The following is a 21559-nucleotide window of genomic DNA, read 5'->3' as shown; positions in this document are numbered from 1 at the left end:
ATCGCGGGGACACCCGTGACAGCATAATTGTGTGTTAAGAGTGTATAAATGTGTGAACATACAAATATGTATATTTTCGGAGGGGGTAGGAGCCCCCATTTAGAAGTCTGCTATGAGGCCCTGCCTCTCCTAGTTACACCCCTGATTGGAAGACTTTATATAGAAGTTTGGACTCACCAACTGCATTGTCCTTAATTGGACAATAATCATGAAATTTGCTGAGCACAAATAAACCACGCCTTCTCTCACTAAACCACACCCATGCCCCGCCTTCTTTGGTGAAAAACTGTAAAAATTCTGAATATTTTGTAATAAAAAACCCCTATTCCACCCTATACAAGTAACATACAATAAATTAACCCTAAATGTTCAGGGTGCTTTTCACTGCATGTGTGCCTGTGTGTCAATTGGTACAAAATTCAGATAAAGTGTTAACGGTTTTACTTTGACTTTTTTACTCAATGAATCAATAGGAATTTGTTCCACCGTACAGTATTTCCCCTATAAAATCTAATATTGTGATTGGAATGAAGATCCTTATTAAAGTCTCCTCAGCAGATTTAGAAGAAGAGACAGTTCTGGTTTTGTACGTTATTTTATGTTTTGGGTTAGTAGAAAGACTCAATGTTGAAACAAATGTGGCTTTTTGGCCGAGGAACAGACAAGTGCAGGAAATGCTGGACGTGCCGCGCCGCTTTCTTCTCATGATGGGGTTTAGTATAAAAAACTTAAGTCTTCGAAAGGCTGCTTTGGGTATTACGTGAATGTTTCCACTAGCCGGTCTCTGCATACCAGGAGTTCTGTGTCTGTATTAACCAGAACACATGAATACTTAATTGAGGACAGAGACATCACATGGCATCACACAAGAAAAAGCGGCAGCCATTAAGTTGAAATCCTTATAAATTCCACAATTTCGTTTCCCAGGCGGGTGCGCGGTTAGGAAATTTGCCTCTACCACAATAACAACTTATTACACAATATTTTTAATCTGTTTTTTGATGATTTAATTGATGGTTTAAGAAACATGTGTATTGATGCCATCGCTGTACATGGTACCTCTGAGGGTGGCCACCCACAGGGTGATCCTGAGGACAAGGTTCTGTGCCTCACATCGGCCTCCTGATGAGTGAGTGAATCCCAATGAAAAAGTTTGGGTTCTTACTGTACTTGCCGGTTTTGATCCCGAATACCCAACCCCACACTTCCAATGAAGTCCAGCTCAGAACAGTAGTGATGCAGAGTTGCTACCGTGCATGTAGTGGCACACCTCTAGAAGTCTAAAAAAATTTTTTAAACTGTTTTAAAATTTGGAGGCCAGAACTGGAGTTTTTGGCCCTGCACCTGGTCATAAGTTCCTGGGTGTCTTGGAACACCTCTTCTGACCAGGAACATCACTTTCACACACCACAGAACATCACTTCCTCTCACCATGGGATATCACTTCCTGTGACCACGAACATCTCTTCCTGTGACCATGAACATAACTTCCTGCGACCACAAACATCACTTCCACACACCAGATAACATCACTTCCTGTTACTACAGAACATCATTTCCTCTTACTACAGAACATCACTTCCTCTCAACATGCGACATCATTTCCTGTGACCATGAACATAACTTGCTGTGACCTTGAACATCACTTTCACACACCATAGAACATCACTTCCTCTTACTACAGAACATCAATTCCTCTCACCACGGGACATCACTTTCTGTGACCACGAACATCACTTCCTGTGACCATGAACATCACTTCCTGTGACCACAAACATCACTTCCACCCACCACAAAACATCACTTCCTCTTACTACAGAACATCACTTCCTCTCACCACGGGACATCACTTTCTGTGAATACAGAAAATCACTTCTTCTTACCACAGAAAATCACTTCTTCTTACCACAGAAAATCACTTCCTCTGACCACACAATGTCACTTCTTTTTTGGCCCCATGTTCTAGGAGGCTATTTGGTGACTCTGAACTCCCGTCCTACCCATCCCCCCCTCAGAAGTTTCAGGTGCAGAACTGAAAACCAGAAGTATTTGAGCCTTGAATTCCTGGAAAACCCCTTTAAACAAATGCTGCTATAAAAGGCACCCATCATTCTAAGGGCCCAGTCTTTAATGGGTTCTATATCATGTTTAAAGGGGTTGCCTGAATAAATGTATCCTCCGTCATCTCTCCGTCATGCCCACATGACAAACATCACAGAGACCTGAGACCCAGACTCTTGATTGAGGGTGGATGGAGGGATAAAGTGAATGTATTCTTAATTTTTAACACCTTCATAGAAAAAACAATTGAGTCAGAGATACGTATTTTACCCAACTTTTTGGGCTACGGATGAATTGATCTAGCCAGGTTTCCCTACAGCCCATTTGCTGGGATCGTAGCCGCAGAACAGCCATGACAAATTTATCATTAGGAGACCATCCGGACTTTAAGGGGTTCCAGCACATTAATCATTCAGAGAAGAACATCGAGTATCTAGATAAATCTTTTCCATGATGGTTTACAGATGTCCTTCCTGGTTGCTCAATCTTTTGGCTTAATGAGACTCAGCGAGTTGTATATTTAGTGTATGTCACATCATGCTCCAAGGATACCCTAGAAGATTATTAGGTGATGCTTATATAAGACCTACAGATACTAGGGGGGCACCGCACAGAGATTGTCACCAACACAATGGGACTTGCAATATTTTCTCCAAGTTTGAAAACCAGAGATTATTTCCTGCGTTTCACCATCCAAAAAGTATACAGTATACAATAGCCCCTCACCAAAAATTCATTGGGGGTCATTTACTAAGGGCTCAAATCGCTATTTTTGGTCGGGTTTCCCGAAAATTACCGATTTGTGCCGATTTGCCCCGGGTTTTGGGGGCACGCGATCGGATTGTGGCGCATTGGCGCCGGCATGCACACGACGGAAATCGGGGGGCGTGGCCGTCGGAAAACCCGACGGATTCGGAAAAAACGTGGAATTTAAAAAAAAAATGTGTCACTTGACAAGCGCTTACCTGCACCCAAGATAGGACGGTGAACTCCAGTGAACTCCGGCGGACTTCAGCGCAGCAGCGACACCTGGTGGACATCGGGCGCACTACCTTAGCGAATCGCCGGAAGACCTGAATCCTCGACTGAGAACGGGCCGCTGGATCGCGAATGGACCGGGTAAGTAAATGTGCCACATTGTCTCCCACAACCATCAATGGCACTTAATGGCACTTAACACGTCTTTCAGACGTGTTTGCACTAGCTTTGTGTAGCAGCTGCAATGTGTCCAACAAGACAGAAAAATTGTTCAGCTAAAGGGGCGTCCCGCTGCACAGTTGGATTGTGGGTCACAATTCTGCAACATGAAGAAAGTGCACCAGAAAAGAAATGGTGCATTCTGCCGGAGCAGTGCAGGGGGCAACAGATTCATGAAGAATGTGCAACACACTGGGGCAGATTTACATACCCGCTCCATTCGCGATCCAGTTCTCTGCGGTGGATTCGGGTCCGGACGGGATTCACTAAGGTAGTTCCTCCGACGTCCACCAGGTGTCGCTGCTGCGCTGAAGACCATCGGAACGCACTGAAGTTCACCAAGCCATCATAGGTGAAGGTAAGCGACACTTTTTTTAAAAAAAATACTGCGGTTTTCCTGAATCCGTTGGGTTTTTTTACGGCCACGCCCCACGATTTCCGTCGTGTGCATGCCCCCGCCGATGCGCCACAATCCGATTGTGTGCGCCGAAATCCCGGGGCATTACAGGGAAAATCGGCGCAAAACGGAAAAATTTTAAACATATCGGGGCTCATTTACTAAGGGTCGCACTTCTCACTTTTGTTAAGAAGTGGTGCATGCAATCCTTTTGTGGCGCGGCTGCACTGCTTCCATGCGACACAATTTGGAGGGCGTGCCGTCAGACGATCCGACTGATTCTGACTGATTGCGCGATGTAACTTTTAAATTGTGTCGCAAGCCCAAGCCCTAACATGCACCAGGAAGAAGTTGAACTCTGTCGGACCTGAGCGGGGAAGCGACACATTCAGCAAATCGGGCGCACGATCTTAGTGTATACAGGGTGCAGACAGTAGGTGTTCTCCTTAAGGAGACAATGCCAATTAAGGCCACCTTAAAGGCGTGTGGAGACTTAAAGCCATAATGCTCCACTAGGGAATTCTGGGAAGAATGCAAATAAGTTTTCCAAGGTGTTAAATGGAAAACAATACCTCTTTTTGCTACCTTGAAAGGCAGCCCCCTTAACATCAAGTATGACTTACAAGAAGTCTAAAAATATGATGTGGGATTAAGCCAAACCAGTATATGTATTCCATAAGGAACAGACTCCCAACTGTAGACAACACTGTTTCGACCTTATACAGGGTGCCACATTTATGTCAAAAGTGCATCATAATTGAGGTTAACAGAAGCACAAAGGTGGGAGCTGAGAGCCGAGCAGTCTGCAGGGCTGCAGACAAGTCACATGTTGTTTTTTGAAATGCATCCAAACCAAAGCCCAACCCCTGGGACTACACAGAGGATTCTATCAGGGTGCAAGGTAAGTCATAACAGACAATTGTATTGTAATGCAAATGCTTAGAGAAAGAAGAAAGACATATTTGCACTGAAAGTGTCACGGGCTTCTACAACCCGCCTTTAGTGAAAATGAGGCCCCTGGTGACAGGTTCCCTTTAAAGTAGCTCTGCACTTCCTGGGCTGCCTGAAAAAGTGACATTACAGGGAAAAAGCTGATGCCAATGATTGGCCATAGAAGATCCCATTACCACACACATTTGTGGCCCAGTAGGGAGGGTCAGTGACCAGGTTCAAGAGTGACTTTAAAATTGAGAAAAGGCAAACTTCACTAGTTTGTTTTTTTTTCTTAAAGGGGTTGTCCTCTTTATATAATTGATATTGTTTGCGTAAGGAAAAGTCATACAATTTCTGTATGAATTCCACAGGGTTTTCTAGACCACTGCTTGCTGTCCTTCTATAGAAAGCTTCTCTGTTTACTTTCATTGGATTGAAATCTGTCCATGGTCATGTGATGTCACACAGGTGCACGAGCCGTTAGTATCCCAGAGAGTAATAAACTGATAATAACGGCTCCTGCACTTCTATCACATCACATGGACATATTTCTATCCACTGGAAGTAAACAATGAAGCTTTCTATAACATGACAGCAAGCAGAGATCTAGAAACCTGGGAAACTTAGAAAAGAATAGTGTCATTCCCCATGTATTTACAATCACAGACAGGGTCCGCTCCAGGTTTCAGTAGGCCCCCGGGTGACAGAGCCTCAGTGGGCCCTTTTGCAGTGAACTCACGTGGCGGCTTTACAAGTTCAGAAACTAAAACAGTCTCCTGTTCCTTAAAATATTTCCTAGTTTATTACGCCAATCAGGCCCCTCATGGTTATTTTGTATACAGCCCCCTCATGGTTATTATATATACAGCCCCTCATGGTTATTTTATATACAGCCCCTCATGATTATTTTATATACAGCCCCTCATGGTTATTTTATATACAGCCCCCTCATGGTTATTATATATACAGCCTCCTCATGGTTATATTATATACAGCCCCTCATGGTTATTTTATATACAGCCCCCTCATGGTTATTTTATATACAGCCCCTCATGGTTATTTTATATACAGCCCCCTCATGGTTATTTTATATACAGCCCCTCATGGTTATTTTATATACAGCCCCTCATGGTTATTTTATATACAGCCCCCTCATGGTTATTTTATATACAGCTCCCTCATGGTTATTTTATATACAGACCCTCACGGTAATTTTATATACAGCTCCCTCATGGTTATTTTATATACAGCCCCCTCATGGTTATTTTATATACAGCCCCCTCATGGTTATATTATATACAGCCCCCTCATGGTTATATTATATACAGCCCCCTCATGGTTATATTATATACAGCCCCTCATGGTTATTTTATATACAGCTCCCTCATGGTTATTTTATATACAGACCCTCACGGTAATTTTATATACAGCTCCCTCATGGTTATTTTATATACAGCCCCTCATGGTTATTTTATATACAGCCCCTCATGGTTATTTTATATACAGCCCCTCATGGTTATTTTATATACAGCCCCCTCATGGTTATTTTATATACAGCCTCCTCATGGTTATTTTATATACAGCCCCCTCATGATTATTCTATATACAGCCCCCTCATGGTTATTCTATATACAGCCCCCTCATGGTTATTTTATATACAGCCCCCTCATGATTATTTTATATACAGCCCCCTCATGGTTATTTTATATACAGCCCCTCATGGTTATTTTATATACAGCCCCCTCATGGTTATTTTATATACAGCCCCCTCATGATTATTCTATATACAGCCCCCTCATGGTTATTCTATATACAGCCCCCTCATGGTTATTTTATATACAGCCCCCTCATGATTATTTTATATACAGCCCCTCATGGTTATTTTATATACAGCCCCCTCATGATTATTTTATATACAGCCCCTCATGGTTATTTTATATACAGCCCCCTCATGGTTATTTTATATACAGCTCCCTCATGGTTATTTTATATACAGCCCCCTCATGGTTATTTTATATAAAGCTCCCTCATGGTTATTTTATATACAGCCCCCTCATGGTTATTTTATATACAGCCCCCTCATGATTATTTTATATACAGACCCTCATGGTTATTTTATATACAGCCCTCCTGGTTATTTCATATACAGCCCCCTCATGGTTATTTTATATACAGCCCCTCATGGTTATTTCATATACAGCTCCCTCATGGTTATTTTATATACAGCCCCTCATGGTTATTTTATATACAGCCCCTCATGGTTATTTTATATACAGCCCCTCATGGTTATTTTATATACAGCCCCCTCATGGTTATTTTATATACAGCCCCTCATGGTTATTTTATATACAGCCCCCTCATGGTTATTTTATATACAGCCTCCTCATGGTTATTTTATATACAGCCCCCTCATGATTATTCTATATACAGCCCCCTCATGGTTATTCTATATACAGCCCCCTCATGGTTATTTTATATACAGCCCCCTCATGATTATTTTATATACAGCCCCCTCATGGTTATTTTATATACAGCCCCTCATGGTTATTTTATATACAGCCCCCTCATGGTTATTTTATATACAGCCCCCTCATGATTATTCTATATACAGCCCCCTCATGGTTATTCTATATACAGCCCCCTCATGGTTATTTTATATACAGCCCCCTCATGATTATTTTATATACAGCCCCTCATGGTTATTTTATATACAGCCCCCTCATGATTATTTTATATACAGCCCCTCATGGTTATTTTATATACAGCCCCCTCATGGTTATTTTATATACAGCTCCCTCATGGTTATTTTATATACAGACCCCTCATGGTTATTTTATATACAGCTCCCTCATGGTTATTTTATATACAGCCCCCTCATGGTTATTTTATATACAGCCCCCTCATGATTATTTTATATACAGACCCTCATGGTTATTTTATATACAGCCCTCCTGGTTATTTCATATACAGCCCCCTCATGGTTATTTTATATACAGCCCCTCATGGTTATTCTATATACAGCCCCTCATGGTTATTTCATATACAGCTCCCTCATGGTTATTTTATATACAGCCCCTCATGGTTATTTTATATACAGCCCCTCATGGTTATTTTATATACAGCCCCTCATGGTTATTTTATATACAGCCCCCTCATGGTTATTTTATATACAGCCCCTCATGGTTATTTTATATACAGCCCCTCATGGTTATTTTATATACAGCCTCCTCATGGTTATTTTATATACAGCCCCTCATGGTTATTTTATATACAGCCCCTCATGGTTATTTTATATACAGCCCCTCATGGTTATTTTATATACAGACCCCTCATGGTTATAATAATAATAATAATCTTTATTTATATAGCGCCATCAAATTCCGTAGCGCTTTACATTTCATATAAGCCCCATCATGGTTATTTTATATAAGCCCCCCTCCCCCCATGGATTCCTTATGTCCAGCCTTATGTGGGCCCCCCAGGAGCTCTGGGCCCTGGTACTTGCCCGGGTATGCCCAGTGCTGGCGCCAGCCCTGATCACAAATATTTCTGGAGGGCAGAGAGTTTACTCACTTGTTTTTTGCTAAAGTTGAAAATGAACAGATATGGAAAACTTTATTTTGGCCACGGTTGGGTAGAATCCTCCATTCCTTCTTGTTATCTGCAATTCATGACAATGCAGGTATTCCACACGTAGCTCTGATCATCACTAAAATATAGGCTCAAATTTCACAGTCCTGTGGTCACAAGCCCCTATCATAGAGAAATATTGTCTTCCCAGGCTATTATTAGCTCGGAAATTCACGTAAAATGCAAGAGCATGACCGGCATTATCATTGGTCGGGTTCTAAAATAAGACACTGAGAGACGTCAGCACTGACCAAGATTTTCCATCATCTATAAGATAATTTTATCTGGACTGTTTAAAATAAACTAGGAAAAAGCTCTTAAAAAATTCTAAGTGAAATAAATTGTAATAATAATAAAAAGGAATTAAAAAGGGTAGAAATATATAGTACACCTATACTAAAAGGCAACAAAACGTAAAAGAGTCAAGGGAATGTTTTAGCAATTTTCTGTAGAAATTAAGGAAACCAGATGTAATGATGGGTCAGTGTTATCTATATAGAGGACATTGTACAGGGAGGGGGAGGGGATAAGCTGTGACATCATCTATTGTCAGTAGTGATGTAATGATGGGTCAGTGTTATCTATATAGAGGTCATTGTACAGGGAGGGGGAGGAGATAAGCTGTGACATCATCTATTGTCAGTAGTGATGTAATGATGAATCAGTGTTATCTATATAGAGGACATTGTACAGGGAGGGGGAGGAGATAAGCTGTGACATCATCTATTGTCAGTAGTGATGTAATGATGGGTCATTGTTATCTATATAGAGGTCATTGTACAGGGAGGGGGGAGGAGATAAGCTGTGACATCATCTATTGTCAGTAGTGATGTAATGATGGGTCAGTGTTATCTATATAGAGGTCATTGTACAGGGAGGGGGAGGAGATAAGCTGTGACATCATCTATTGTCAGTAGTGATGTAATGATGGGTCAGTGTTATCTATATAGAGGTCATTGTACAGGGAGGGGGAGGAGATAAGCTGTGACATCATCTATTGTCAGTAGTGATGTAATGATGGGTCAGTGTTATCTATATAGAGGTCATTGTACAGGGAGGGGGAGGAGATAAGCTGTGACATCATCTATTGTCAGTAGTGATGTAATGATGGGTCAGTGTTATCTATATAGAGGTCATTGTACAGGGAGGGGGAGGAGATAAGCTGTGACATCATCTATTGTCAGTAGTGATGTAATGATGGGTCAGTGTTATCTATATAGAGGTCATTGTACAGGGAGGAGGAGGAGATAAGCTGTGACATCATCTGTTGTCAGTAGTGATGTAATGATGGGTCAGTGTTATCTATATAGAGGTCATTGTACAGGGAGGGGGGAGGAGATAAGCTGTGACATCATCTACTGTCAGTAGTGATGTAATGATGGGTCATTGTTATCTATATAGAGGTCATTGTACAGGGATGGGGGAGAAGATAAGCTGTGACATCATCTATTGTCAGTAGTGATGTAATGATGGGTCAGTGTTATCTATATAGAGGTCATTGTACAGGAAGGGGGAGGAGATAAGCTGTGACATCATCTATTGTCAGTAGTGATGTAATGATGGGTCAGTGTTATCTATAGAGATGACATTGTACAGGGAGGGGGAGGAGATAAGCTGTGACATCATCTATTGTCAGTAGTGATGTAATGATGGGTCAGTGTTATCTATATAGAGGTCATTGTACATGGAGGGGGAGGAGATAAGCTGTGACATCATCTATTGTCAGTAGTGATGTAATGATAGTAAAAAGTGGTTATCTATACAGAGGTCAAGCCTAGAGGTTAAAGTTAGCATTTTAGGATGTAGTATATTTTTGTAAACATAGATGGTGACATGGAAAATTTTGTAAGTAGTCTTTTGGTGACACATTCCCTTTAACTCCCTTTAGCTCCATTATATCTGTTTCCCTGGTGACATCTGGAGGTTATTAGCCAGTACTACAGTCTGTTTACAAAAACCAAAGCAAAAAGTAGTAAAGTCAATTATGTAATTAGTAATATAAAAACAAAAGTAAAACAAAATAAATAACTTTAAAAATTCTGTGGATTTCTATGTGAAAGAGATCTGTCCACAAGATATGTGAGCAATTAGATTTCAGTAATATTTCTACTTACGAAAAATATTATCGTAAGAAATCTATAAGGTGTTTTGGCGGCTTCTCGCGTGTCTATGAGCAGTAATGGGAGGCTGAGGTGCAGCGCGCTGTGACACGTTGTGCTGCCAAGGAAAATCTCTCGCTTGTGATTTGAATCTGAAATCAAATAAGCAAATGGTTCAGAAAAATATTTCCTCCACAGAAGATGGAAGGATAAGAGCGTTGCGCAGGTTATGCTCAGGCTCAAAAATAGTCTACTTGGGCATCAGGTGTAGTGTCTGGGTAAGGAGAAGCTCCAACGCTATGCTGGGTCCACCAGGCGCTGTGGAGGTGCCACCATGTGTTGCTGGCTGGTACCTTGGTCAGAGGTTAGGAGCTCAGGGTCTATGGCAGAGTATCCCCATCTATGCTTCTTCTTCTGGTTGCCCAGGTAGACTGTCAATCTTCTCCTAAAAGCTCTGTTCCCTAACTGCAAGACACTAAAAACTGGGACTTATATACTTTCCACCAGGGGAAGACTTGTTACATTTTAGCACAAAAACAATGACCAGGTGTTATCCCATAGACTTACATTAGGCCCCCATAATATTCTATGGCAGCAGGGTTCTGAAATGTAAACAACTTTCCAGACAGCACCTGTCATTCTAAAGGTCAAGCTCTCTGCTTTTCTGGAAAACAATCTCTACTATAACAGGAAAATTACTGGTTTCTCTGATAGAGATGCACAATCAAAGATGTCTCTCAATGTTCCTTAACCCTTTCTACTAGTCTATACAGATACAGTACTAATAAACATAATGGGGCTCATTTACTAAAGGTCCGAACGCTGCACTTTCGTCAGGTTTCCCGAATATTTCCGTTTTGCGCCGAATAGCCCTGGAATTTTGCCGCGTGCGATCGGATTTTGGTGCATCGGCGCCATCTTGCACTTGACAGAAACCGGGGGGGGCGTGCCGTCGGACAACCCGACGGATTCGGACAAAAAACATGGAATTTAAAAAAGGATTTCTATCTGGCGAACCTCGGTGCAGCAGCAACACATGCAGGAACAAGGACTCACCATGTTAGTGAATTGCGCCAGACCCGAATCCTTGTCGGACAATGCACCGCACTTTATTAGGTACACCATGCTAGTAAAGGGTTGGACCCCCTTTTGCCTTCAGAACTGCCTCAATTCTTCGTGGCATAGATTCAACAAGGTGCTGGAAGCTCCTCAGAGATTTTGGTCCATATTGACATGATGGCATCACACAGTTGCCGCAGATTTGTCGGCTGCACATCCATGATGCGAATCTCCCGTTCCACCACATCCCAAAGATGCTCTATTGGATTGAGATCTGGTGACTGTGGAGGCCATTTGAGTCCAGTGACCTCATTGTCATGTTCAAGAAACCAGTCTGAGATGATTCCAGCTTTATGACATGGCGCATCATCCTGCTGAAAGTAGCCATCAGATGTTACAGGGTACATTGTGCTCATAAAGGGATGGACATGGTCAGCAACAATACTCAGGTAGGCTGTGGCGTTGTACCAAGGGGCCCAAAGAGTGCCAAGAAAATATTGCCCACACCATGACACCACCACCACCAGCCTGAACCGTTGATACAAGGCAGGATGGATCCATGCTTTCATGTTGTTGACGCCAAATTCTGACCCATCCATCCGAATGTCGCAGCAGAAATCGAGACTCATCAGACCAGGCAACGTTTTTCCAATCTTCTACTGTCCAATTTCGATGAGCTTGTGAAATTGTAGCCTCAGTTTCCTGTTCTTAGCTGAAAGGAGTGGCACCCGGTGTGGTCTTCTGCTGCTGTAGCCCATCTGCCTCAAAGTTCGACGTACTGTGCGTTCAGAGATGCTCTTCTGCCTACCTTGGTTGTAACGGGTGGCGATTTGAGTCACTGTTGCCTTTCTATCAGCTCGAACCAGTCTGCCCATTCTCCTCTGACCTCTGGCATCAACAAGGCATTTCCGCCCACAGAACTGCCGCTCACTGGACGTTTTTTCTTTTTCGGACCATTCTCTGTAAACCCTAGAGATGGTTGTGCGTGAAAATCCCAGTAGATCAGCAGTTTCTGAAATACTCAGACCAGCCCTTCTGGCACCAACAACCATGCCACGTTCAAAGGCATCAAATCACCTTTCTTCCCCATACTAATGCTCGGTTTGAACTGCAGGAGATTGTCTTGACCATGTCTACATGCCTAAATGCACTGAGTTGCTGCCATGTGATTGGCTGATTAGAAATTAAGTGTTAATGAACAGTTGGACAGGTGTACCTAATAAAGTGGCTGTTGAGTGTATATCTAGACTTCTCAGCAATGTTTTAAAAAATTTAGCGACACCCAAGAAGGAACATGGTTACCAAACAATATCCAGCTCCCAAGCTGAAGTCCTGGCTTTGAGCTATGCTACCTTACAGGTGCCTTAACACAGAACAAAAATCTAGTAGGTGGATCCATGGAAATGATGCAGTCCCCCTGCATAGGAAAGCATTGATTCCCTCCTTAGACTTTTATATAAGATTTTTTTTTATTAAAAGAATTGGTATTAGTTTCATCATAAAACCAAGCTCCGGCACAACTATGTCCTTCATGTTTAGTCTGTGCCTAATCACGTCCAGATAGAATTACCATAACACCCCAGGGCAACACAGAGGCATATACTGCTTGTTTGTCAGTACGAAGGAGCGGAGCTATTTTTAAAAGTGAATCGAATGATAAAAATATCTTGTTTTCACGTAAGAAATGCGTTGAGAAATGGCTGGCGACCAAGGAGGGTGGAAACGGCTTTCAAAAAATAAACAGAACCTTTATGTAAAGTAATGACCCCCCTCCCTGAGTCACGGCTGTCGGTGAATGACAGGTAAACAATTCGGGAAGCTGCCAGTGTAAATATTTACTTGGGAACACATGTCGACCCAGGAACAAGTCGAATTTTGTCTTGAATGGTCGGAGTATAGACTCAGCAGAAAAGATGTTCATGAATGGCTCTAAGCAAATAGAAACGAGAGATCTGCAAAATTTCCAAGGCTGCAACGGAAAAACTACATTTGTGGAAAAAGGTCTGGGAATTACCACAAAATTTGTAAGTAGAAAATCTGTAGAAGGAGGTAAAGTGCTTTGTAAACTCAATGTAAGGTTCTGGCCACATGTAAAGGCAGACATTAAACCAGGATGCAAAGTAATGGGGCACATTTAATTACCCGGTCCTGTCGCGATCCAGTGGTGCGTTGTCCGACGAGGATTCGGGTCTACCGGGATTCACTAAGATTGTGAGCCGAGTTCCTGCATGTGTCGCTGCTGCGCTGAGATCCGCCGAAGTTCACCTTCCTCTTCCCGGTGTATGTGAGTGCTGATCTTGCGACACAATTGTTTTTTTAAATTCCACGTTTTTTCTGAATCCGTCAGGTTGTCCGACGGCCACGCCACCCGATTTCTGTTGCGTGCATGCGAAAGCCGATGCGCCATAATCTGTTCACGTGTGCCAAAGACCCGGGGCAATTCAGGGCAAATCGGAAATATTCGGTAAACCCGACGAAAGTGTGGCATTCGGACCCTTAGTAAATGAGCCCCAATGAGTACACCCCGGGCTCTAGTAAACGTCTCTCCTGCCCCTCAGAAGTAAGAAAATCATCTCTCTGGTAACACTTGTAGAGAATCCAAGAATCGATTCGTAGAAGCTTTGTCAAATTTTTCGAAAGATTTGGTTCAGGTCCAAATGGAATCAGATGTTTCTCTAACTGTCCTGGAAATTGGTATAGAACCCCTTCTAGTTAGACACATTCTTTTCATAAAAAAACAATGATTTTGTTTTGGTAATTCTCTCCAAATGTTTTTATTTTCCCTCTCCCTTTCCCAGCTCCGGGATGAATGGCAGCTGTAGCCTCCATTTTGAAAGATTCGTCCAAAGAGAATTAAAAAAAATTTGGACACCTGAAAAATGGCAGAATCGTACTGAATCTACGAATAGATTTGATCATCTGTGTACGTCAATGTCCAACTAGTTAAAGTATGAAAGATATACTGTATATACATCAGAGTGTGTGCGCAGCTGTCGGAACACACAATATGAGGGAAGCAGTGGCTGATGTCAGAGCCTGTGCCCCGCAATGAAGCACTGACCTGTCGTTTCAGGATGTAAGAAGAGAAACCTGCGGGAGGCGTCAGAAAGGTGAGTATTAACTTTCTTTTTTTTATGTGCTGGGTATACAGAGGCTGACTATATACTAGGGGCAGGCTGGTTGGCTATATACTGGGGACAGGCTGGATGGCTATATACTGGGGACAGGCTGGATGGCTATATACTGGGGCAGACTGGTTGCCTATATACTCAGGGAAAGGCTGGCTGGCTAAATACTGAGGTCTTTCTATATACTGGGGCTGGCTGACTATATACTGAGGGCTAGCTATATACTGGGGCAGAGGCTGGCTATATACTGTGGGCTAGCTGGCTATATACTGGGGGGCAGGGGCTTGCTAGCTACATACTCATAGGCAGGGGGCTGGCTATATACTGGGGCTCTGGGGCTGTCCGGCTATATACTTGGGGGTAAGAGGCTGGCTGGCTATATGCCGGTGTGCAGGGGGCTGAATGGTTATTTACTAGGGGGAGGATGTGAATAATGCGTTTTCCCACCCTAGGCTTATACTCAAGTCAATAGGTTTTTTCCAAGTTTTTGTAAAATTAGAACACTTGGTTTATATAAAGTACATTATCAACAAACTAGAGATGCCGTCTTTGGACTAAATTGTTTCTGTGTTAGTAAGGATTTGGTCACAATAAACTTTTGATTGTCTATCTGACAGGAACGTGGAGCCAGATGCAGTTGTTTCCATGTCCTTGTAGTTCTAAGGGACATAACTACTTCTGTGATGACATGGCCTCAGACAGCTGATGTCCACACCAACCGATTCTTAACGGTCTATCCTGAGAATAAGCCATCAATAGTTATTCTTTAACAATCCCTTTAAGAAGAGTTGTAACTTGCATATCTTCTCCCTGTGAACATTGCCTATAACACCAAGACCAGCTGGACCTTGACAAAAAATATGTGTACCTCCTAAAAGCCACTTGATAACAGCCAAACCTACACCTCACTCCGCTATTAGCTGCACTGATGAGGAGCAAAAACTCCCACGCAGCTGTGCACACGTCAGTGTCTCTGATCTAGAAGTAATTTTTCAGTCCCTTTAAAGGGTCAGACTTGCAATTTAGCTACTAACCGGTAGAGGGCTCTTCCAATGTTGATCTAAAGAAGATTCACTAGGAAGCCACTCGGTAGAAGGTACTAGGTGCAAAAAGTGTATGTGCTCAGTGTGAAGTGATTTATTAGAACTGTGCACGTCAGTAAAACCTCAGAGTGGTCCTCACAATACTTTCTTGGGTGGACCAACCCATGGTGTATGTTGGTGGCTAGTGACTGCAACCCGATGGTGTACGTCCCCAGGATACAGCCCAGTATACTTGTTTCTCCACTCAGGATTCACAGCTATTACAGGGTGGACAAGAACCACTATTCCCCGTAGCATATAACAGGGAATGTGATTCGGGTTAGTGGTCTCAGTTGATCATAGACCAGATAGTTGATGTGAGGTCATAGATTGAGGTATAACATGATGTCGGTTCGCTACTAGAGATGAGCGAACACTAAAATGCTCGGGTACTCGTTATTCGAGACGAACTTTTCCCGATGCTCGAGTGCTCGTCTCGAATAACGAACCCCATTGAAGTCAATGGGAGACTCGAGCATTTTTCAAGGGGACCAAGGCTCTGCACAGGGAAGCTTGGCCAAACACCTGGGAACCTCAGAAAAGGATGGAAACACCACGGAAATGGACAGGAAACAGCAGGGGCAGCATGCATGGATGCCTCTGAGGCTGCTTAATCGCACCATTATGCCAAAATTATGGGCAACAGCATGGCCATGACAGAGTGACAGAATGAAGCTAGATAGCATCTAAAACATCCAATAATTGACCCTGACACTATAGGGGACGGCATGCAGAGGCAGCGGCAGCAGCGGCAGGCATGGCAACATACCCTAAATGGACTCAGGCTTCAAACCAATGGGTAGCAGAGAGGAACCAAAGGAGGTGAGCAAGAAGCGCTCAAATAATATCGGTACATGATAAAAGTTTGCCAGTATATTTTGTGGATTACACAGCAGGGTGGCGACAAAGTTAACATGGAAGCCATGAAAACAACCCAAAATTCTGCCTGACACAGCTCGTTTGATAAGGGGACCATGTATGGAGGCAGTGAACTAGTAGTAGATTAAAGGTGCTGCAGTTAAAACTATGTTAGTTGGATCTTGGCATGGAGCTGGCGCTCCGCTGCCAGGCGAGCTTTCGCCAATCCAAGCCCCTGTCTCTAGGCTACTCCCCAAACAGCACTTCTAAGAACCTTTTGTATAAGATCAAGTGTAGTAGCGTTCTTATAAGTTTAGGATATGCCGGGTGAGGGGAATGTAAACAGATGCGCAAGAAGCGCTGAAATAATATCCCTAAATGGTAAAAGTTTGCAAGTATATTTTGGGGATTACACAGCAGGGTGGCGACAAAGTTAACAACTTTGATGTGGAATGCCCTGCAATAGCTCTTGGGCGGTGTGCCTTTTATCGCCTAGGCTCAGCAGTTTCAGCACCGCCTGCTGTCGCTTAGCAACGGCACTGCTGCTGTGCCTAGAGCTACCGACTGATGGCGCCATGCCCACGGATGGTAATTCGGAGGAGGAGGAGGTGGAGGAGGGGTGGGAGGAGGTATAGTAGGCCTTTGAGACCTGGACCGAGGTAGGCCCCGCAATTCTCTGCGTCGGCAGTATATGACCAGCCCCAGGGTCAGACTCGGTCCCAGCCTGCACCAAGTTAAGTGTAGTAGCGTTCTCATAAGTTTGGGATATGGCGGGTGAGGGGAATGTAAACAGATGCGCAAGAAGCGCATGATGCGCATGGAGCTGGCGTTCCGCTGCCAGGCGAGCTTTCGCCAATCCAAGCCCCTGTCTCTAGGCTACTCCCCAAACAGCACTTCTAAGAACCTTTTGTATAAGATCAAGTGTAGTAGCGTTCTTATAAGTTTAGGATATGCCGGGTGAGGGGAATGTAAACAGATGCGCAAGAAGCGCTGAAATAATATCCCTAAATGGTAAAAGTTTGCCAGTATATTTTGGGGATTACACAGCAGGGTGGCGACAAAGTTAACAACTTTGATGTGGAATCCATGAAAACAACCCAAATTTCTGCCTGACACACCTCGTTTGATAAAGGGACGATGTATGGAGGCAGCTATATGGACGACTTTTGGAGGTAGCAATGGAGACAACGTGTGGAGGCTGCTATGGAGACAATTTAATTTGGATAGTGCCTGTATGTGGCAGTCCCAAACATTTTTCAAACCAGAGGAGCAGGTAGGTGGCCCTGCAGTAAAATGGAATAGATTGAGTGCCTGTATGTGGCAGTCCCAAAAATTGTTCAAACCAGAGGAGCAGGTAGGTGGCCCTGCAGTAAAATGGAATAGATTGAGTGCCTGTATGTGGCAGTCCCAAAAATTGTTCAAACCAGAGGAGCAGGTAGGTGGCCCTGCAGTAAAATGGAATAGATTGAGTGCCTGTATGTGGCAGTCCCAAAAATGTTTCAAACCAGAGGAGCAGGTAGGTGGCCCTCCAGTAAAATGGAATAGATTGAGTGCCTGTATGTGGCAGTCCCAAAAATGTTTCAAACCAGAGGAGCAGGTAGGTGGCCCTGCAGTAAAATGGAATAGATTGAGTGCCTGTATGTGGCAGTCCCAAAAATGTTTCAAACCAGAGGAGCAGGTAGGTGGCCCTCCAGTAAAATGGAATAGATTGAGTGCCTGTATGTGGCAGTCCCAAAAATGTTTCAAACCAGAGGAGCAGGTAGGTGGCCCTCCAGTAAAATGGAATAGATTGAGTGCCTGTATGTGGCAGTCCCAAAAATTGTTCAAACCAGAGGAGCAGGTAGGTGGCCCTGCAGTAAAATGGAATAGATTGAGTGCCTGTATGTGGCAGTCCCAAAAATTTTTTAAAACAGAGGACCGGGTAGGTGGCCCTCCAGAAAAATGGAATAGATTGAGTGCCTGTATGTGGCACTCACAAAAATTGTTTCAAACAGAGGACCGGGTAGGTGGCCCTCCAGAAAAATTAAATGCATGAAGTACTATAGCAAGAGCCAGTGGGCCCTGTCAAAAAATAGCCATTTTCCTCTGCTTTACTGTACAAAGAGGAGGAGAAGGAGGAAAATGAGGAGGAGGAGGAGGAGTGGATCAATTATTCAGGTTGAGCTTCCTTCACCTGGTGGAGATTGGAAATTCTGAGAAATCCAGCCTTTATTCATTTTAATAAGCGTCAGCCTGTCAGCGCTGTCAGTCGACAGGCGTGTACGCTTATCGGTGATGATGCCACCAGCTGCACTGAAAACCCGCTCGGACAAGACGCTAGCGGCAGGGCAGGCAAGAACCTCCAAGGCGTACAGCGCCAGTTCGTGCCACATGTCCAGCTTTGAAACCCAGTAGTTGTAGGGAGCTGTGTGATCATTTAGGACGATGGTATGGTCAGCTACGTACTCCCTCACCATCTTTCTGTAAAGATCAGCCCTACTCTGCCGAGACTGGGGACAGGTGACAGTGTCTTGCTGGGGTGACATAAAGCTGGCAAAAGCCTTGTAAAGCGTACCCTTGCCAGTGCTGGACAAGCTGCCTGCTCGCCTACTCTCCCTCGCTACTTGTCCCGCAGAACTACGCACTCTGCCGCTAGCGCTGTCAGAAGGGAAATACTGTTTCAGCTTGTGCACCAGGGCCTGCTGGTATTCATGCATTCTCACACTCCTTTCCTCTCCAGGGATGAGAGTGGGAAGATTTTGCTTGTACCGTGGGTCCAGGAGAGTGAACACCCAGTAATCGGTGCTGGAATAAATTCTTTGAACGCGAGGGTCACGGGATAGGCAGCCTAGCATGAAATCTGCCATATGCGCCAGAGTACCAACGCGTAAGAATTCACTCCCCTCACTGGCCTGACTGTCCATTTCCTCCTCCTCCAACTCCTCCAACTCCTCTTCTTCTGCCCATACACGCTGAACAGTGAAGGACTCAACAATGGTCCCCTCTTGTGTCTCGCCAACATTCTCCTCCTCTTCCTCCTCATCCTCCTCCACCTCCACCTCCTCCGATATGCGCTGAGAAACAGACCTCAGGGTGCTTTGGCTATCAACAAGGGAATATTCTTCCCCCGTCTCTTGTGACGAGCGCAAAGCTTCCGACTTCATGCTGACCAGAGAGTTTTTCAACAGGCCAAGCAGCGGGATGGTGAGGCTGATGATGGCGGCATCGCCACTGACCATCTGTGTTGACTCCTCAAAGTTACTCAGCACCTGACAGATATCAGACATCCACGTCCACTCCTCATTGTAGACTTGAGGAAGCTGACTGACCTGACTACCAGTTCTGGTGGAAGTTGACATCTGGCAGTCTACAATCGCTCTGCGCTGCTGGTAAACTCTGGATAACATGGTCAGTGTTGAATTCCACCTCGTGGGCACGTCGCACAACAGTCGGTGAGCGGGCAGTTGGAGGCGGCGCTGCGCTGCCCTGAGAGTGGCAGCATCTGGGCTGGACTTCCTGAAATGCGCACAGATGCGGCGCACCTTCGTGAGCAAATCAGACAGATTGGGGTATGTCTTGAGGAAACGCTGCACTATCAGATTTAACACATGGGCCAGGCATGGCACATGTGTCAGTCTGCCGAGTTGCAGAGCCGCCACCAGGTTACGGCCGTTGTCACACACAACCATTCCCGGCTTGAGGTTCAGCGGTGCCAGCCACAGATCAGTCTGCGCCGTGATGCCCTGTAATAGCTCTTGGGCGGTGTGCCTTTTGTCGCCTAGGCTCAGCAGTTTGAGCACCGCCTGCTGTCGCTTAGCGACGGCACTGCTGCTGTGCCTAGAGCTACCGACTGATGGCGCCGTGCCCACGGATGGTAGTTCGGAGGAGGAGGTGGAGGAGGGGTGGGAGGAGGAGGAGGCATAGTAGGCCTGAAACACCTGGACCGAGGTAGGCCCCGCAATCCTCGGCGTCGGCAGTATATGAGCAGCCCCAGGGTCAGACTCGGTCCCAGCCTCCACCAAGTTAACCCAATGTGCCGTCAGCGATATATAGTGGCCCTGCCCGGCAGCACTCGTCCACGTGTCCGTGGTCAGGTGGACCTTGTCAGAAACGGCGTTGGTCAGGGCACGGATGATGTTGTCTGACACGTGCTGGTGCAGGGCTGGGACGGCACATCGGGAAAAGTAGTGGCGGCTGGGGACCGAATACCGAGGGGCGGCCGCCGCCATGAGGTTGCGAAAGGCCTCGGTCTCTACTAGCCTATAGGGCAGCATCTCCAGGCTAAGCAATCTGGAGATGTGCACATTAAGGGCTTGGGCGTGCGGGTGGGTTGCACTATATTTGCGTTTCCGCTCCAGCGTCTGGGGTATGGAGAGCTGAACGCTGGTGGATGCTGTGGAGGATCGTGGAGGCGACGATGGGGTTTTTGTGGCAGGGTCCTGGGCAGGGGGCTGACTAGCAGCTGACACAGGGGAAGGAGCAGTGGTGTGCACGGCCGGAGGTGAACGGGCTTGTTGCCACTGAGTGGGGTGCTTAGCATTCATATGCCTGCGCATACTGGTGGTAGTTAAGCTAGTAGTGGTGGAACCCCTGCTGAGCCTGGTTTGGCAAATGTTGCACACCACAGTCCGTCGGTCATCCGGTGTTTCCTTAAAGAACCTCCACACTTCTGAAGATCTAGCCCTCGCCGCAAGAGCCCTCACCACGGGAGCTTCACTAGTTGACAGTGGCGCTGATGCACCAGCTCTGGCCCTGCCTCTCCGTCTGGCCCCACCACTGCCTCTTCCAACCTGTTCAGGTCGAGGACTCTCCTCCGTCTCAGAAGCACTGTGTTCACCCGGCCTCTCAACCCAGCTTGGGTCTGTCACCTCATCATCCTCCGATCCCTCAGTCTGCTCCCCCCTCGGACTTCCTGCCCTGACAACAACTTCCCCACTGTCTGACAACCGTGTCTCCTCATCGTCGGACACCTCTTTACACACTTCCACTACGTCAAGAAGGTCATCATCACCCACAGACTGTGACTGGTGGAAAACCTGGGCATCGGAAAATTGCTCAGCAGCAACCGGACAAGTGGTTTGTGACTGTGGGAAGGGTCCAGAAAACAGTTCCTCAGAGTATGCCGGTTCAAATGCC

The sequence above is a fragment of the Engystomops pustulosus genome, chromosome 3 (genome assembly GCF_040894005.1).
Source record: "Engystomops pustulosus chromosome 3, aEngPut4.maternal, whole genome shotgun sequence".
NCBI classification, from domain to species: Eukaryota; Metazoa; Chordata; class Amphibia; order Anura; family Leptodactylidae; genus Engystomops; species Engystomops pustulosus.
Note: the sequence above shows the minus strand (reverse complement) of the source record.